The sequence below is a fragment of the Narcine bancroftii genome, chromosome 8 (assembly GCF_036971445.1).
Source record: "Narcine bancroftii isolate sNarBan1 chromosome 8, sNarBan1.hap1, whole genome shotgun sequence".
In the NCBI taxonomy this organism is placed as follows: domain Eukaryota; kingdom Metazoa; phylum Chordata; class Chondrichthyes; order Torpediniformes; family Narcinidae; genus Narcine; species Narcine bancroftii.
In genome coordinates, this window is record NC_091476.1 from 119,872,967 (window position 1) to 119,893,733 (window position 20,767).

Consider the following 20,767-nt stretch of genomic DNA (forward strand, 5'->3'; position numbering starts at 1 on the left):
CGCCTCTGATTCCCCGCATCTGATTCCCTCCCTCTGATTCCCCGCCTTGATTCCCCATCTCTGATTCACAACCTCTGATTGCCCACCTTTGATTCCCCGCCTCTGATTCGCCAGCTCTGTTTCCCCGCCTCTGAATCCCCGCATCTGATTCCCTGCATCTGATTCCCCGCCTCTGATTCCCCATCTCTGATTCACCGCCTTTGATTCCCCACCTCTGATTCTCCATATCTGATTCCCCACCTCTGTTTCCCCGCCTCTGATTCCCCGCCTCTGATTCTCCATATCTCATTCCCCGCCTCTGAATCCCCATCTCTGATTCCCGGACTCTGATTCCCCACCTCTGATTCCCGGCCTCTTATTCCCAGCATCTGATTCCCGGCCTCTGATTCCCGGCCTCTGATTCCCCGCTTCTGATTCTGATTCCCTGCCTCTGATTCCCCATCTCTGATTCCGCACATCTGATTCCCTGCCTCTGATTCCCCACCTCTGATTCCCCATATCTGATTCCCCGCCTCTGTTTCCCCGCCTCTGATTCCCCGCCTCTGTTTCCCCATATCTAATTCCCCACCTCTGATGCCCCAACTCTGATTCCCCGCCTCTGATTCCCCAGCTCTGATTCCGCGCCTCTGATTCCCCGCAACCGATTCCCCATGTCTGATTCCCCGCCTCTGTTTCCCCGCCTCTGATTCCCCGCCTCTGTTTCCCCATATCTGATTCCCCGCCTCTGATTCCCCAGCTCTGATTCCCTGCCTCTGATTCCCCGCGTTCTATTCGCTGCCTCTGATTCCCCTCCTGATATTCCCCATCTCTGATTCACCACCTCTGATTCCCCACCACTGATTCCCCATATCTAATTCCCCGCCTCTGCTTGCCCGCCTCTCATTCCCCGCCTCTGTTTCCCCATATCTGATTCCCCGCCTCTGAATCCCCAACTCTGATTCCCTGCCTCTGATTCACCAGCTCTGATTCCCCGCCTTTGATTCCCCCCGTCTGATTCCCAGCCTCTGAATCCCCGTCTGATTTCTTGCCTCTGATTCCCCGCCTCTGATTCTCCATCTCTGATTCACTGCCTCTGATTCCCCACATCTGATTCCCCATCTCTGATTCCGCACAACCGATTCCCTGCCTCTGATTCCCCGACTCTGATTCCACACCTCTGATTCCCCAGCTCTGATTCCCCGCCTCTGATTCCCCGCGTCTGATTCCCTGCCTGTGATTCCCCGCCTCTGATTCCCCATCTCTGATTCCCCACCTCTGATTCCCCGTGTCTGATTCCCTTCCTTTGATTCCCCGCCTCTGATTCCCCGCCTCTGATTCCCTGCCACTGATTCCCCGCCCCTGATTCCCCACCTCTGATTCTCCATATCTTATTCCCCGCCTCTGTTTCCCCCCCTCTGATTCCCAGCCTCTGATTCCCCATATCTGATTCCCCGCCTCTGATTCCCCATATCTGATTCCCCGCCTCTATTTCCCCATATCTGCTTCGCCGCCTCTGATTCCCCAACTCTGATTCCCCGCCTCTGATTCCCCAGCTCTGATTTCCCGCCTCTGATTCCCGGCATCCGATTCCCTGCCTCTGATTCCCCGCCTCTGATTCCCCATCTCTGATTCCCCGCCTCTGATTCCCCGTGTCTGATTCCCTGCCTCTGATTCCCCGCCTCTGATTCCCCATATCTGATTCCCCGCCTCTGTTTTCCCGCCTCTGATTCCCTGCCTCTGATTCCCCATATCTGATTCCCCGCCTCTGATTCCCCAACTCTGATTCCCCGCCTCTGATTCCCCAGCTCTGAATCCCCGCCTCTGATTCCCCGCGTCTGATTCCCTGCCTCTGATTCCCCGCCTCTGATTCCCCATCTGTGATACACAACCTCTGATGCCCCACCTCTGATTCCCCATATCTGATTCCCCGCCTCTGTTTCCCCGCCTCTGATTCCCCGCCTCTGATTCCCCATATCTGATTCCCCGCCTCTGATTGCCCACCTCTGATTCCCCGCGTCTGATTCCCTGCCTCTGATTCCCCGCCTCTGATTCCCCATCTCTGATTCACCACCTCTGATTCCCGGTCTCTGATTCCCCATCTCTGATTCCGCACATCCGATTCCCTGCCTATGATTCCCCACCTCTGATTCCCCGCCTCTGATTCCCCATATCTGATTCCCTGCCTCTGTTTCCCCGCCTCTGATTCCCCACCTCTGTTTCCCCATATCTGATTCCCCGCCTCTGATTCCCCAACTCTAATACCCCGCCTCTGATTCCCCAGCTCTGATTCCCCGCCTCTGATTCCCCGCATCTGATTCCCTGCCGCTGATTCCCCGCCTCTGATTCCGGCCTCTGATTCCCGGCCTCTGATTCCCTGCTTCTGATTCTGATTCCCTGCCTCTGATTCCCCATCTCTGATTCCGCACATCTGATTCCTTGCCTCTGATTCCCCACCTCTGATTCCCCATATCTGATTCCCCGCCTGGGTTTCCCCGCCTCTGATTCCCCGCCTCTGTTTCCCAATATCTAAGTCCCCGCCTCTGATTCCCCAAATCTGATTCCCCACCTCTGATTCCCCAGCTCTGATTCCCCGCCTCTGATTCCCCGCATCTGATTCCCTGCATCTGATTCCAAGCCTCTGATTCCCTGCCTCTGATTCCCAACCTCTGATTCCCCACCTCTGATTCCCCATATCTGATTCCCCGCCTCTGTTTCCCCGCCTCGGATTCCCCGCCTCTGTTTCCCCATATCTGATTCCCGGCCTCTGATTCCCCGCCTCTGATTCCCCGCCTCTGATTCCCTGCCTCTGATTCCCCATCTCCGATTCCGCACATCTGATTCCCTTCCTCTGATTCCCCGCCTCTGATTCCCCGCCTCTGATTCCCTGCCTCTGATTCCCAACCTCGGATTCCCCACCTCTGATTCCCCATATCTGATTCCCCGCCTCTGTTTCCCCGCCTCTGTTTCCCCGCCTCTGATTCCCCGCCTCTGTTTCCCTATATCTAATTCCCCACCTCTAATGCCCCAACTCTGATTCCCCGCCTCTGATTCCCCAGCTCTGATTCCCCGCCTCTGATTCCCTGCATCCGATTCCCCATATCTGATTCCCCGCCTCTGTTTCCCCGCCACTGATTCCCCGCCTCTGTTTCCCCATATCTGATTCCCCGCCTCTGATTCCCAACTATGATTCCCCGCCTCTGATTCCCCAGCTCTGATTCCCTGCCTCTGATTCCCCGCGTTCTTTTCCCTGCCTCTGATTCCCCGCCTGTGATTCCCCATCACTGATTCACCACCTCTGATTCCCCACCTCTGATTCCCCATATCTAATTCCCCGCCTCTGTTTTCCCGCCTCTGATTCCCCGCCTCTGTTTCCCCATATCTGATTCCCCGCCTCTGAATCCCCAACTCTGATTCCCTGCCTCAGATTCCCCAGCTCTGATTCCCCGCCTTTGATTCCCCCCGTCTGATTCCCAGCCTCTGAATCCCCGTGTCTGATTTCCTGCCTCTGATTCCCCGCCTCTGATTCCCCATCTCTGATTCACCGCCTCTGATTCCCCACCTCTGATTCCCCATCTCTGATTCAGCACATCCAATTCCCTGCCTCTGATTCCCCAACTCTGATTCCCCACCTCTGAATCCCCAGCTCTGATTTCCCGCCTCAGATTCCCCGCGTCTGATTCCCTGCCTCTGATTCCCCGCCTCTGATTCCCTGCCTCTGATTCCCCATATCTGATTCCCCGCTTCTGATTCCCCAGCTCTGAATCCCCGCCTCTGATTCCCCGCGTCTGATTCCCTGCCTCTGATTCCCCGCCTCTAATTCCCCATCTGTGATTCACAACCTCTGATGCCCCACCTCTGATTCCCCATATCTGATTCCCCGCCTCTGTTTCCCCGCCTCTGATTCCCCGCCTCTGATTCCCCATATCTGATTCCCCGCCTCTGATTGCCCACCTCTGATTCCCCATATCTGATTCCCTGCCTCTGTTTCTCCGCCTCTGATTCCCCACCTCTGTTTCCCCATATCTGATTCCCCGCCTCTGATTCCCCAACTCTAATACCCTGCCTCTGATTCCCCGCCTCTGATTCCCCGCATCTGATTCCCTGCCGCTGATTCCCCGCCTCTGATTCCGGCCTCAGATTCCCGGCCTCTGATTCCCTGCTTCTGATTCTGATTCCCTGCCTCTGATTCCCCATCTCTGATTCCGCACATCTGATTCCTTGCCTCTGATTCCCCACCTCTGATTCCCCATATCTGATTCCCCGCCTGGGTTTCCCCGCCTCTGATTCCCCGCCTCTGTTTCCCAATATCTAAGTCCCCGCCTCTGATTCCCCAAATCTGATTCCCCACCTCTGATTCCCCAGCTCTGATTCCCCGCCTCTGATTCCCCGCATCTGATTCCCTGCATCTGATTCCAAGCCTCTGATTCCCTGCCTCTGATTCCCAACCTCTGATTCCCCACCTCTGATTCCCCATATCTGATTCCCCGCCTCTGTTTCCCCGCCTCGGATTCCCCGCCTCTGTTTCCCCATATCTGATTCCCGGCCTCTGATTCCCCGCCTCTGATTCCCCGCCTCTGATTCCCTGCCTCTGATTCCCCATCTCCGATTCCGCACATCTGATTCCCTTCCTCTGATTCCCCGCCTCTGATTCCCCGCCTCTGATTCCCTGCCTCTGATTCCCAACCTCGGATTCCCCACCTCTGATTCCCCATATCTGATTCCCCGCCTCTGTTTCCCCGCCTCTGTTTCCCCGCCTCTGATTCCCCGCCTCTGTTTCCCTATATCTAATTCCCCACCTCTAATGCCCCAACTCTGATTCCCCGCCTCTGATTCCCCAGCTCTGATTCCCCGCCTCTGATTCCCTGCATCCGATTCCCCATATCTGATTCCCCGCCTCTGTTTCCCCGCCACTGATTCCCCGCCTCTGTTTCCCCATATCTGATTCCCCGCCTCTGATTCCCAACTATGATTCCCCGCCTCTGATTCCCCAGCTCTGATTCCCTGCCTCTGATTCCCCGCGTTCTTTTCCCTGCCTCTGATTCCCCGCCTGTGATTCCCCATCACTGATTCACCACCTCTGATTCCCCACCTCTGATTCCCCATATCTAATTCCCCGCCTCTGTTTTCCCGCCTCTGATTCCCCGCCTCTGTTTCCCCATATCTGATTCCCCGCCTCTGAATCCCCAACTCTGATTCCCTGCCTCAGATTCCCCAGCTCTGATTCCCCGCCTTTGATTCCCCCCGTCTGATTCCCAGCCTCTGAATCCCCGTGTCTGATTTCCTGCCTCTGATTCCCCGCCTCTGATTCCCCATCTCTGATTCACCGCCTCTGATTCCCCACCTCTGATTCCCCATCTCTGATTCAGCACATCCAATTCCCTGCCTCTGATTCCCCAACTCTGATTCCCCACCTCTGAATCCCCAGCTCTGATTTCCCGCCTCAGATTCCCCGCGTCTGATTCCCTGCCTCTGATTCCCCGCCTCTGATTCCCTGCCTCTGATTCCCCATATCTGATTCCCCGCCTCTGATTCCCCAACTCTGATTCCCCGCTTCTGATTCCCCAGCTCTGAATCCCCGCCTCTGATTCCCCGCGTCTGATTCCCTGCCTCTGATTCCCCGCCTCTAATTCCCCATCTGTGATTCACAACCTCTGATGCCCCACCTCTGATTCCCCATATCTGATTCCCCGCCTCTGTTTCCCCGCCTCTGATTCCCCGCCTCTGATTCCCCATATCTGATTCCCCGCCTCTGATTGCCCACCTCTGATTCCCCGCGTCTGATTCCCTGCCTCTGATTCCCCGCCTCTGATTCCCCATATCTGATTCACCACCTCTGATTCCCGGCCTCTGATTCCCCATCTCTGATTCCGCACATCCGATTCCCTGCCTATGATTCCCCACCTCTGATTCCCCGCCTCTGATTCCCCATATCTGATTCCCTGCCTCTGTTTCTCCGCCTCTGATTCCCCACCTCTGTTTCCCCATATCTGATTCCCCGCCTCTGATTCCCCAACTCTAATACCCTGCCTCTGATTCCCCAGCTCTGATTCCCCGCCTCTGATTCCCCGCATCTGATTCCCTGCCTCTGATTCCCCGCCTCTGATTCCAGGCCTCTGATTTCCCGCATCTGATTCCCTGCCTCTGATTCCCCACCTCTGATTCCAGGCCTCTGATTCCCAGCATCTGATTCCGGCCTCTGATTCCCGGCCTCTGATTCCCTGCTTCTGATTCTGATTCCCTGCCTCTGATTCCCCATCTCTGATTCCGCACATCTGATTCCCTGCCTCTGATTCCCCACCTCTGATTCCCCATATCTGATTCCCCGCCTCTGTTTCCCCGCCTCTGATTCCCCGCCTCTGTTTCCCCATATCTGATTCCCCGCCACTGATTCCCCAACTCTGATTGCCCTCCTCTAATTCGCCAGCTATGATTCCCCGCCTCTGATTCCCTGCGTCGGATTCCCCGCCTCTGTTTCCCCGCCTCGGATTCCCCGCCTCTGTTTCCCCATATCTGATTCCCCTCCTCTGATTCCCCAACTCTGATTCCCCGCCTCTGATTCCCCAGCTCTGATTCCCCGCCTTTTATTCCCGGCCTCTGATTCCCTGCCACTGATTCCCCGCCCCTGATTCCCCACCTCTGTTTCCCCATATCTGATTCCCCGCCTCTGATTCCCCAACTCTAATACCCTGCCTCTGATTCCCCGCCTCTGATTCCCCGCATCTGATTCCCTGCCGCTGATTCCCCGCCTCTGATTCCGGCCTCAGATTCCCGGCCTCTGATTCCCTGCTTCTGATTCTGATTCCCTGCCTCTGATTCCCCATCTCTGATTCCGCACATCTGATTCCTTGCCTCTGATTCCCCACCTCTGATTCCCCATATCTGATTCCCCGCCTGGGTTTCCCCGCCTCTGATTCCCCGCCTCTGTTTCCCAATATCTAAGTCCCCGCCTCTGATTCCCCAAATCTGATTCCCCACCTCTGATTCCCCAGCTCTGATTCCCCGCCTCTGATTCTCCGCATCTGATTCCCTGCATCTGATTCCAAGCCTCTGATTCCCATCCTCTGATTCCCAACCTCTGATTCCCCACCTCTGATTCCCCATATCTGATTCCCCGCCTCTGTTTCCCCGCCTCGGATTCCCCGCCTCTGTTTCCCCATATCTGATTCCCGGCCTCTGATTCCCCGCCTCTGATTCCCCGCCTCTGATTCCCTGCCTCTGATTCCCCATCTCCGATTCCGCACATCTGATTCCCTTCCTCTGATTCCCCGCCTCTGATTCCCCGCCTCTGATTCCCTGCCTCTGATTCCCAACCTCGGATTCCCCACCTCTGATTCCCCATATCTGATTCCCCGCCTCTGTTTCCCCGCCTCTGTTTCCCCGCCTCTGATTCCCCGCCTCTGTTTCCCTATATCTAATTCCCCACCTCTAATGCCCCAACTCTGATTCCCCGCCTCTGATTCCCCAGCTCTGATTCCCCGCCTCTGATTCCCTGCATCCGATTCCCCATATCTGATTCCCCGCCTCTGTTTCCCCGCCACTGATTCCCCGCCTCTGTTTCCCCATATCTGATTCCCCGCCTCTGATTCCCAACTATGATTCCCCGCCTCTGATTCCCCAGCTCTGATTCCCTGCCTCTGATTCCCCGCGTTCTTTTCCCTGCCTCTGATTCCCCGCCTGTGATTCCCCATCACTGATTCACCACCTCTGATTCCCCACCTCTGATTCCCCATATCTAATTCCCCGCCTCTGTTTTCCCGCCTCTGATTCCCCGCCTCTGTTTCCCCATATCTGATTCCCCGCCTCTGAATCCCCAACTCTGATTCCCTGCCTCAGATTCCCCAGCTCTGATTCCCCGCCTTTGATTCCCCCCGTCTGATTCCCAGCCTCTGAATCCCCGTGTCTGATTTCCTGCCTCTGATTCCCCGCCTCTGATTCCCCATCTCTGATTCACCGCCTCTGATTCCCCACCTCTGATTCCCCATCTCTGATTCAGCACATCCAATTCCCTGCCTCTGATTCCCCAACTCTGATTCCCCACCTCTGAATCCCCAGCTCTGATTTCCCGCCTCAGATTCCCCGCGTCTGATTCCCTGCCTCTGATTCCCCGCCTCTGATTCCCTGCCTCTGATTCCCCATATCTGATTCCCCGCCTCTGATTCCCCAACTCTGATTCCCCGCTTCTGATTCCCCAGCTCTGAATCCCCGCCTCTGATTCCCCGCGTCTGATTCCCTGCCTCTGATTCCCCGCCTCTAATTCCCCATCTGTGATTCACAACCTCTGATGCCCCACCTCTGATTCCCCATATCTGATTCCCCGCCTCTGTTTCCCCGCCTCTGATTCCCCGCCTCTGATTCCCCATATCTGATTCCCCGCCTCTGATTGCCCACCTCTGATTCCCCGCGTCTGATTCCCTGCCTCTGATTCCCCGCCTCTGATTCCCCATATCTGATTCACCACCTCTGATTCCCGGCCTCTGATTCCCCATCTCTGATTCCGCACATCCGATTCCCTGCCTATGATTCCCCACTTCTGATTCCCCGCCTCTGATTCCCCATATCTGATTCCCTGCCTCTGTCTCTCCGCCTCTGATTCCCCACCTCTGTTTCCCCATATCTGATTCCCCGCCTCTGATTCCCCAACTCTAATACCCTGCCTCTGATTCCCCAGCTCTGATTCCCCGCCTCTGATTCCCCGCATCTGATTCCCTGCCTCTGATTCCCCGCCTCTGATTCCAGGCCTCTGATTTCCCGCATCTGATTCCCTGCCTCTGATTCCCCACCTCTGATTCCAGGCCTCTGATTCCCAGCATCTGATTCCGGCCTCTGATTCCCGGCCTCTGATTCCCTGCTTCTGATTCTGATTCCCTGCCTCTGATTCCCCATCTCTGATTCCGCACATCTGATTCCCTGCCTCTGATTCCCCACCTCTGATTCCCCATATCTGATTCCCCGCCTCTGTTTCCCCGCCTCTGATTCCCCGCCTCTGTTTCCCCATATCTGATTCCCCGCCTCTGATTCCCCAACTCTGATTGCCCTCCTCTAATTCGCCAGCTATGATTCCCCGCCTCTGATTCCCTGCGTCGGATTCCCCGCCTCTGTTTCCCCGCCTCGGATTCCCCGCCTCTGTTTCCCCATATCTGATTCCCCTCCTCTGATTCCCCAACTCTGATTCCCCGCCTCTGATTCCCCAGCTCTGATTCCCCGCCTTTTATTCCCGGCCTCTGATTCCCTGCCACTGATTCCCCGCCCCTGATTCCCCACCTCTGATTCCCCATATCTGATTCCCCGCCTCTGTTTCCCCAGCTCTGATTCCCCACCTCTGATTCCCCAGCTCTGATTCCCTGCCACTGATTCCCCGCCCCTGATTCCCCACCTCTGATTCCCCATATCTGATTCCCCGCCTCTGTTTCCCCAGCTCTGATTCCCTGCCTCTGATTCCCTGCCCTGATTCCCCATCTCTGTTTCACCGCCTTTGATTCGCCACCTCTGATTCCCCATATCTGATTCCCCGCCTCTGTTTCCCCGCCTCTGATTCCCTGCCTCTGATTCCCAACCTCTGATTCCACACCTCTGATTCCCCATATCTGATTCCCCGCCTCTATTTCCCCATATCTGATTTCCCGCCTCTGATTCCCCAACTCTGATTCCCCGCCTCTGATTCCCCAGCTCTGATTCCCCGCCTCTGATTCCCGGCGTCCGATTCCCTGCCTCTGATTCCCCGCCTCTGATTCCCCATCTCTGATTCACCACCTCTGATTCCCCACCTCTGATTCCCCATATCTAATTCCCCGCCTCTGTTTTCCCGCCTCTCATTCCCCGCCTCTGTTTCCCCATATCTGATTCCCTGCCTCTGAATCCCCAACTCTGATTCCCTGCCTCAGATTCCCCAGCTCTGATTCCCCATCTCTGATTCACTGCCTCTGATTCCCCACCTCTGATTCCCCATCTCTGATTCCGCACATCCAATTCCCTGCCTCTGATTCCCCAACTCTGATTCCCCACCTCTGATTCCCCAGCTCTGATTCCCCGCCTCAGATTCCCCGCGTCTGATTCCCTGCCTCTGATTCCCCGCCTCTGATTCCCTGCCTCTGATTCCCCATATCTGATTCGCCGCCTCTGATTCCCCAACTCTGATTCCCCGCTTCTGATTCCCCAGCTCTGAATCCCCGCCTCTGATTCCCCGCGTCTGATTCCCTGCCTCTGATTCCCCGCCTCTAATTCCCCATCTGTGATTCACAACTTCTGATGCCCCACCTCTGATTCCCCATATCTGATTCCCCGCCTCTGTTTCCCCGCCTCTGATTCCCCGCCTCTGATTCCCTGCCTCTGATTCCCAACCTCGGATTTCCCACCTCTGATTCCCCATATCTGATTCCCCGCCTCTGTTTCCCCGCCTCTGTTTCCCCGCCTCTGATTCCCCGCCTCTGTTTCCCTATATCTAATTCCCCACCTCTGATGCCCCAACTCTGATTCCCCGCCTCTGATTCCCCAGCTCTGATTCCCCGCCTCTGATTCCCTGCATCCGATTCCCCATATCTGATTCCCCGCCTCTGTTTCCCCGCCACTGATTCCCTGCCTCTGTTTCCCCATATCTGATTCCCCGCCTCTGATTCCCAACTATGATTCCCCGCCTCTGATTCCCCAGCTCTGATTCCCTGCCTCTGATTCCCCGCGTTCTATTCCCTGCCTCTGATTCCCCGCCTGTGATTCCCCATCACTGATTAACCACCTCGGATTCCCCACCTCTGATTCCCCATATCTAATTCCCCGCCTCTGTTTTCCCGCCTCTGATTCCCCGCCTCTGTTTCCCCATATCTGATTCCCCGCCTCTGAATCCCCAACTCTGATTCCCTGCCTCAGATTCCCCAGCTCTGATTCTACGCCTTTGATTCCCCCCGTCTGATTCCCAGCCTCTGAATCCCCGTGTCTGATTTCCTGCCTCTGATTCCCCGCCTCTGATTCCCCATCTCTGTTTCACCGCCTCTGATTCCCCACCTCTGATTCCCCATCTCTGATTCCGCACATCCAATTCCCTGCCTCTGATTCCCCAACTCTGATTCTCCACCTCTGATTCCCCAGCTCTGATTCCCCGCCTCAGATTCCCCGCGTCTGATTCCCTGCCTCTGATTCCCCGCCTCTGATTCCCTGCCTCTGATTCCTCATATCTGATTCCCCGCCTCTGATTCCCCAACTCTGATTCCCCGCTTCTGATTCCCCAGCTCTGAATCCCCGCCTCTGATTCCCCGCGTCTGATTCCCTGCCTCTGATTCCCCGCCTCTAATTCCCCATCTGTGATTCACAACCTCTGATGCCCCCCCTCTGATTCCCCATATCTGATTCCCCGCCTCTGTTTCCCCGCCTCTGATTCCCCGCCTCTGATTCCCCATATCTGATTCACCGCCTCTGATTGCCCACCTCTGATTCCCCGCGTCATATTCCCTGCCTCTGATTCCCCGCCTCTGATTCCCCATATCTGATTCACCACCTCTGATTCCCGGCCTCTGATTCCCCATCTCTGATTCCGCACATCCGATTCCCTGCCTATGATTCCCCACCTCTGATTCCCCGCCTCTGATTCCCCATATCTGATTCCCTGCCTCTGTTTCCCCGCCTCTGATTCCCCACCTCTGTTTCCCCATATCTGATTCCCCGCCTCTGATTCCCCAACTCTAATACCCTGCCTCTGATTCCCCAGCTCTGATTCCCCGCCTCTGATTCCCCGCATCTGATTCCCTGCCTCTGATTCCCCGCCTCTGATTCCAGGCCTCTGATTTCCCGCATCTGATTCCCTGCCTCTGATTCCCCGCCTCTGATTCCAGGCCTCTGATCCCAGCATCTGATTCCGGCCTCTGATTCCCAGCCTCTGATTCCCTGCTTCTGATTCTGATTCCCTGCCTCTGATTCCCCATCTCTGATTCCGCACTTCTGATTCCCTGCCTCTGATTCCCCACCTCTGATTCCCCATATCTGATTCCCCGCCTCTGTTTCCCCGCCTCTGATTCCCCGCCTCTGTTTCCCCATATCTGCTTCCCCGCCTCTGATTCCCCAACTCTGATTCCCCTCCTCTAATTCGCCAGCTATGAGTCCCCGCCTCTGATTTCCTGCGTCTGATTCCCTGCCTCTGATTCCCAGCCTCTGATTCCCCTTCTCTGATTCACCACCTCTGAATCCCCACCTCTGATTCCCCATCTCTGATTCCGCACATCCGATTCCCTGCCTCTGATTCCCCGCCTCTGATTCCCCGCCTCTGATTCGCAACCTCTAATTCCCCACCTCTGATTCCCCATATCTGATTCCCCGCCTCTGTTTCCCTGCCTCTGATTCCCGGCCTCTGTTTCCCCATATCTGATTCCCCTCCTCTGATTCCCCAACTCTGATTCCCCGCCTCTGATTCCCCAGCTCTGATTCCCCGCCTTTTATTCCCGGCCTCTGATTCCCTGCCACTGATTCCCTGCCCCTGATTCCCCACCTCTGATTCCCCATATCTGATTCCCCGCCTCTGTTTCCCCAGCTCTGATTCCCCACCTCTGATTCCCCAGCTCTGATTCCCTGCCACTGATTCCCCGCCCCTGATTCCCCACTTCTGATTCCCCATATCTGATTCCCCGCCTCTGTTTCCCCAGCTCTGATTCCCTGCCTCTGATTCCCTGCCCTGATTCCCCATCTCTGTTTCACCGCCTTTGATTCGCCACCTCTGATTCCCCATATCTGATTCCACGCCTCTGTTTCCCCACCTCTGATTCCCCGCCTCTGATTCCCCAACTCTGATTCCCCGCCTCTGATTCCCCAGCTCTGATTCCCAGCCTCTGATTCCCGGCGTCCGATTCCCTGCCTCTGATTCCCCGCCTCTGATTCCCCATCTCTGATTCACCAGCTCTGATTCCCCACCTCTGATTCCCCATATCTAATTCCCCGCCTCTGTTTTCCCGCCTCTGATTCCCTGCCTCTGATTCCCCATATCTGATTCCCCGCCTCTGATTCCCCAACTCTGATTCCCTGCCTCATATTCCCCAGCTCTGATTCCCCGCCTTTGATTCCCCCCGTCTGATTCCCAGCCTCTGAATCCCCGTGTCTGATTTCCTGCCTCTGATTCCCCGCCTCTGATTCCCCATCTCTGATTCACCGCCTCTGATTCCCCACCTCTGATTCCCCATCTCTGATTCCGCACATCCAATTCCCTGCCTCTGATTCCCCAACTCTGATTCCCCACCTCTGATTCCCCAGCTCTGATTCCCCGCCTCAGATTCCCCGTGTCTGATTCCCTGCCTCTGATTCCCCGCCTCTGATTCCCTGCCTCTGTTTCCCCATATCTGATTCCCCGCCTCTGATTCCCTAACTCTGATTCCCCGCTTCTGATTCCCCAGCTCTGAATCCCCGCCTCTGATTCCCCGCGTCTGATTCCCTGCTTCTGTTTCCCCGCCTCTGATTCCCCGCCTCTGATTCCCCATATCTGATTCCCCGCCTCTGATTGCCCACCTCTGATTCCCCGCGTCTGATTCCCTGCCTCTGATTCCCCGCCTCTGATTCCCCATATCTGATTCACCACCTCTCATTCCCGGCCTCTGATTCCCCATCTCTGATTCCGCACATCCGATTCCCTGCCTATGAATCCCCACCTCTGATTCCCCGCCTCTGATTCCCCATATCTGATTCCCTGCCTCTGTTTCCCCGCCTCTGATTCCCCACCTCTGTTTCCCCATATCTGATTCCCCGCCTCTGATTCCCCAACTCTAATACCCTGCCTCTGATTCCCCAGCTCTGATTCCCCGCCTCTGATTCCCCGCATCTGATTCCCTGCCTCTGATTCCCCGCCTCTGATTCCAGGCCTCTGATTCCCAGCATCTGATTCCGGCCTCTGATTCCCGGCCTCTGATTCCCTGCTTCTGATTCTGATTCCCTGCCTCTGATTCCCCATCTCTGATTCCGCACATCTGATTCCCTGCCTCTGATTCCCCACCTCTGATTCCCCATATCTGATTACCCGCCTCTGTTTCCCCGCCTCTGATTCCCCGCCTCTGTTTCCCCATATCTGATTCCCCGACTCTGATTCCCCAACTCTGATTCCCCTCCTCTAATTCGCCAGCTATGATTCCCCGCCTCTGATTCCCTGCGTCTGATTCCCTGCCTCTGATTCCCAGCCTCTGATTCCCCTTCTCTGATTCACCACCTCTGAATCCCCACCTCTGATTCCCCATCTCTGATTCCGCACATCCGATTCCCTGCCTCTGATTCCCCGCCTCTGATTCCCCGCCTCTGATTCGCAACCTCTAATTCCCCACCTCTGATTCCCCATATCAGATTCCCCGCCTCTGTTTCCCTGCCTCTGATTCCCGGCCTCTGTTTCCCCATATCTGATTCCCCTCCTCTGATTCCCCAACTCTGATTCCCCGACTCTGATTCCCCAGCTCAGATTCCCCGCCTTTTATTCCCGGCCTCTGATTCCCTGCCACTGATTCCCCGCCCCTGATTCCCCACCTCTGATTCCCCATATCTGATTCCCCGCCTCTGTTTCCCCAGCTCTGATTCCCTGCCTCTGATTCCCCGCCTCTGATTCCCCATCTCTGTTTCACCGCCTTTGATTCGCCACCTCTGATTCCCCATATCTGATTCCCCGCCTCTGTTTCCCCGCCTCTGATTCCCTGCCTCTGATTCCCAACCTCTGATTCCACACCTCTGATTCCCCATATCTGATTCCCCGCCTCTATTTCCCCATATCTGATTCCCCGCCTCTGATTCCCCAACTCTGATTCCCCAGCTCTGATTCACCGCCTCTGATTCCCGGCATCCGATTCCCTGCCTCTGATTCCCCGCCTCTGATTCCCCATCTCTGATTCCCCGCCTCTGATTCCCCGTGTCTGATTCCCAGCCTCTGATTCCCCTCCTCAGATTCCCCGCCTCTGATTCCCTGCCACTGATTCCCTGCCCCTGATTCCCCACCTCTGATTCCCAATATCTGATTCCCCGCCTCTGTTTCCCCGCCTCTGATTCCCCGCCTCTGATTCCCCATATCTGATCCCCTGCCTCTGATTCCCCAACTCTGATTCCCCGCCTCTGATTCCCCAGCTCTGAATCCCCGCCTCTGATTCCCCGCGTCTGATTCCCTCCCTCGGATTCCCCGCCTTGATTCCCCATCTCTGATTCACAACCTCTGATTCCCCACCTCTGATTCCCCATATCTGATTCCCCGCCTCTGTTTCCCCGCCTCTGATTCCCCGCCTCTGATTCCCCATATCTGATTCCCCGGCTCTGATTGCCCACCTCTGATTCCCCGCCTCTGATTCGCCAGCTCAGATTCCCCGCCTCTGAATCCCCGCATCTGATTCCCTGCCTCTGATTCCCCGCCTCTGATTCCCCATCTCTGATTCACCGCCTTTGATTCGCCACCTCTGATTCCCCATATCTGATTCCCCACCTATGTTTCCCCGCCCCTGATTCCCCGCCTCTGATTCTCCATATCTCATTCCCCGCCTCTGAATCCCCATCTCTGATTCCCAGACTCTGATTCCCCACCTCTGATTCCCGGCCTCTTATTCCCAGCATCTGATTCCCCATATCTGATTCCCCGCCTCTGTTTCCCTGCCTCTGATTCCGGCCTCTGTTTCCCCATATCTGATTCCCCTCCTCTGATTCCCCAACTCTGATTCCCCGCCTCTGATTCCCCAGCTCTGATTCCCCGCCTTTTATTCCCGGCCACTGATTCCCTGCCACTGATTCCCCGCCCCGGATTCCCCACCTCTGATTCCCCATATCTGATTCCCCGCCTCTGTTTCCCTGCCTCTGATTCCGGCCTCTGTTTCCCCATATCTGATTCCCCTCCTCTGATTCCCCAACTCTGATTCCCCGCCTCTGATTCCCCAGCTCTGATTCCCCGCCTTTTATTCCCGGCCACTGATTCCCTGCCACTGATTCCCCGCCCCGGATTCCCCACCTCTGATTCCCCATATCTGATTCCCCGCCTCTGTTTCCCCAGCTCTGATTCCCCACCTCTGATTCCCCAGCTCTGATTCCCTGCCACTGATTCCCCGCCCCTGATTCCCCACCTCTGATTCCCCATATCTGATTCCCCGCCTCTGTTTCCCCAGCTCTGATTCCCTGCCTCTGATTCCCTGCCCTGATTCCCCATCTCTGTTTCACCGCATTTGATTCGCCACCTCTGATTCCCCATATCTGATTCCCCGCCTCTGTTTCCCCGCCTCTTATTCCCTGCCTCTGATTCCCAACCTCTGATTCCACACCTCTGATTCCCCATATCTGATTCCCCGCTTCTATTTCCCCATATCTGATTCCCCGCCTCTGATTCCCCAACTCTGATTCCCCGCCTCTGATTCCCCAGCTCTGATTCCCCGTCTCTGATTCCCGGCGTCCGATTCCCTGCCTCTGATTCCCCGCCTCTGATTCCCCATCTCTGATTCACCACCTCTGATTCCCCACCTCTGATTCCCCATATCTAATTCCCCGCCTCTGTTTTCCCGCCTCTGATTCCCCGCCTCTGTTTCCCCATATCTGATTCCCCGCCTCTGAATCCCCAACTCTGATTCCCTGCCTCAGATTCCCCAGCTCAGATTCCCCGCCTTTGATTCCCCCCGTCTGATTCCCAGCCTCTGAATCCCCGTGTCTGATTTCCTGCCTCTGATTCCCCGCCTCTGATTCCCCATCTCTGATTCACCGCCTCTGATTCCCCACCTCTGATTCCCCATCTCTGATTCCGCACATCCAATTCCCTGCCTCTGATTCCCCAACTCTGATTCCCCACCTCTGATTCCCCAGCTCTGATTCCCCGCCTCAGATTCCCCGCGTCTGATTCCCTGCCTCTGATTCCCCGCCTCTGATTCCCTGCCTCTGATTCCCCATATCTGATTCCCTGCCTCTGATTCCCCAACTCTGATTCCCCGCTTCTGATTCCCCAGCTCTGAATCCCCGACTCGGATTCCCCGAGTCTGATTCCCTGCCTCTGATTCCCCGCCTCTAATTCCCCATCTGTGATTCACAACCTCTGATGCCCCACCTCTGATTCCCCATATCTGATTCCCCGCCTCTGTTTCCCCGCCTCTGATTCCCCGCCTCTGATTCCCCATATCTGATTCCCCGCCTCTGATTGCCCACCTCTGATTCACCGCGTCTGATTCACTGCCTCTGATTCCCCGCCTCTGATTCCCCATATCTGATTCACCACCTCTCATTCCCGGCCTCTGATTCCCCATCTCTGATTCCGCACATCCGATTCCCTGCCTATGATTCCCCACCTCTGATTCCCGCCTCTGATTCCCCATATCTGATTCCCTGCCTCTGTTTCCCCGCCTCTGATTCCCCACCTCTGTTTCCCCATATCTGATTCCCCGCCTCTGATTCCCCAACTCTAATACCCTGCCTCTGATTCCCCAGCTCTGATTCCCCACCTCTGATTCCCCGCATCAGATTCCCTGCCTCTGATTCCCCGCCTCTGATTCCAGGCCTCTGATTCCCAGCATCTGATTCCGGCCTCTGATTCCCGGCCTCTGATTCCCTGCTTCAGATTCTGATTCCCCACCTCTGATTCCCCATATCTGATTCCCCGCCTCTGTTTCCCCGCCTCTGATTCCCCGCCTCTGTTTCCCCATATCTGATTCCCCGCCTCTGATTCCCCAACTCTGATTCCCCTCCACTAATTCGCCAGCTATGATTCCCCGCCTCTGATTCCCTGCGTCTGATTCCCTGCCTCTGATTCCCAGCCTCTGATTCCCCTTTTCTGATTCACCACCTCTGAATCCCCACCTCTGATTCCCCATCTCTGATTCCGCACATCCGATTCCCTGCCTCTGATTCCCCGCCTCCGATTCCCCGCCTCTGATTCGCAACCTCAAATTCCCCACCTCTGATTCCCCATATCTGATTCCCCGCCTCTGTTTCCCTGCCTCTGATTCCCGGCCTCTGTTTCCCCATATCTGATTCCCCTCCTCTGATTCCCCAACTCTGATTCCCCGCCTCTGATTCCCCAGCTCTGATTCCCCGCCTTTTATTCCCGGCCTCTGATTCCCTGCCACTGATTCCCCGCCCCTGATTCCCCACCTCTGATTCCCCATATCTGATTCCCCACCTCTGTTTCCCCAGCTCTGATTCCCCACCTCTGATTCCCCAGCTCTGATTCCCTGCCACTGATTCCCCGCCCCTGATTCCCCACCTCTGATTCCCCATATCTGATTCCCCGCCTCTGTTTCCCCAGCTCTGATTCCCTGCCTCTGATTCCCTGCCCTGATTCCCCATCTCTGTTTCACCGCCTTTGATTCGCCACCTCTGATTCCCCATATCTGATTCCCCGCCTCTGTTTCCCCGCCTCTGATTCCCTGCCTCTGATTCCCAACCTCTGATTCCACACCTCTGATTCCCCATATCTGATTCCCCGCCTCTATTTCCCCATATCTGATTCCCCGCCTCTGATTCCCCAACTCTGATTCCCCGCCTCTGATTCCCCAGCTCTGATTCCCCGCCTCTGATTCCCGGCGTCCGATTCCCTGCCTCTGATTCCCCGCCTCTGATTCCCCGCCTCTGTTTCCCCATATCTGATTCCCCGCCTCTGAATCCCCAACTCTGATTCCCTGCCTCAGATTCCCCAGCTCTGATTCCCCGCCTTTGATTCCCCCCGTCTGATTCCCAGCCTCTGAATCCCCGTGTCTGATTTCCTGCCTCTGATTCCCCGCCTCTGATTCCCCATCTCTGATTCACCGCCTCTGATTCCCCACCTCTGATTCCCCATCTCTGATTCCGCACATCCAATTCCCTGCCTCTGATTCCCCAACTCTGATTCCCCACCTCTGATTCCCCAGCTCTGATTCCCCGCCTCAGATTCCCCGCGTCTGATTCCCTGCCTCTGATTCCCCGCCTCTGATTCCCTGCCTCTGATTCCCCATACCTGATTCCCTGCCTCTGATTCCCCAACTCTGATTCCCCGCTTCTGATTCCCCAGCTCTGAATCCCCGACTCTGATTCCCCGAGTCTGATTCCCTGCCTCTGATTCCCCGCCTCTAATTCCCCATCTGTGATTCACAACCTCTGATGCCCCACCTCTGATTCCCCATATCTGATACCCCGCCTCTGTTTCCCCGCCTCTGATTCCCCGCCTCTGATTCCCCATATCTGATTCCCCGCCTCTGATTGCCCACCTCTGATTCCCCGCGTCTGATTCACTGCCTCTGATTCCCCGCCTCTGATTCCCCATATCTGATTCACCACCTCTCATTCCCTGCCTATGATTCCCCACCTCTGATTCCCGCCTCTGATTCCCCATATCTGATTCCCTGCCTCTGTTTCCCCGCCTCTGATTCCCCACCTCTGTTTCCCCATATCTGATTCCCCGCCTCTGATTCCCCAACTCTAATACCCTGCCTCTGATTCCCCAGCTCTGATTCCCCGCCTCTGATTCCCCGCATCAGATTCCCTGCCTCTGATTCCCCGCCTCTGATTCCAGGCCTCTGATTCCCAGCATCTGATTCCGGCCTCTGATTCCCGGCTTCTGATTCCCTGCTTCAGATTCTGATTCCCTGCCTCTGATTCCCCATCTCTGATTCCGCACATCTGATTCCCTGCCTCTGATTCCCCACCTCTGCTTCCCCATATCTGATTCCCCGCCTCTGATTCCCCAACTCTGATTCCCCTCCACTAATTCGCCAGCTATGATTCCCCGCCTCTGATTCCCTGCGTCTGATTCCCTGCCTCTGATTCCCAGCCTCTGATTCCCCTTTTCTGATTCACCACCTCTGAATCCCCACCTCTGATTCCCCATCTCTGATTCCGCACATCCGATTCCCTGCCTCTGATTCCCCGCCTCTGAATCCCCGCCTCTGATTCGCAACCTCAAATTCCCCACCTCTGATTCCCCATATCTGATTCCCCGCCTCTGTTTCCCTGCCTCTGATTCCCGGCCTCTGTTTCCCCATATCTGATTCCCCTCCTCTGATTCCCCAACTCTGATTCCCCGCCTCTGATTCCCCAGCTCTGATTCCCCGCCTTTTATTCCCGGCCTCTGATTCCCTGCCACTGATTCCCCGCCCCTGATTCCCCACCTCTGATTCCCCATATCTGATTCCCCGCCTCTGTTTCCCCAGCTCTGATTCCCCACCTCTGATTCCCCAGCTCTGATTCCCTGCCACTGATTCCCCGCCCCTGATTCCCCACCTCTGATTCCCCATATCTGATTCCCCGCCTCTGTTTCCCCATCTCTGATTCCCTGCCTCTGATTCCCTGCCCTGATTCCCCATCTCTGTTTCACCGCCTTTGATTCGCCACCTCTGATTCCCCATATCTGATTCCCCGCCTCTGTTTCCCCGCCTCTGATTCCCTGCCTCTGATTCCCAACCTCTGATTCCACACCTCTGATTCCCCATATCTGATTCCCCGCCTCTATTTCCCCATATCTGATTCCCCGCCTCTGATTCCCCAACTCTGATTCCCCGCCTCTGATTCCCCAGCTCTGATTTCCCGCCTCTGATTCCCGGCGTCCGATTCCCTGCCTCTGATTCCCCGCCTCTGATTCCCCATCTCTGATTCACCACCTCTGATTCCCCACCTCTGATTCCCCATATCTAATTCCCCGCCTCTGTTTTCCCGCCTCTGATTCCCCGCCTCTGTTTCCCCATATCTGATTCCCCGCCTCTGATTCCCTGCCTCTGATTCCCCATATCTGATTCCCCGCCTCTGATTCCCCAACTCTGATTCCCTGCCTCATATTCCCCAGCTCTGATTCCCCGCCTTTGATTCCCCCCTTCTGATTCCCAGCCTCTGAATCCCCGTGTCTGATTTCCTGCCTCTGATTCCC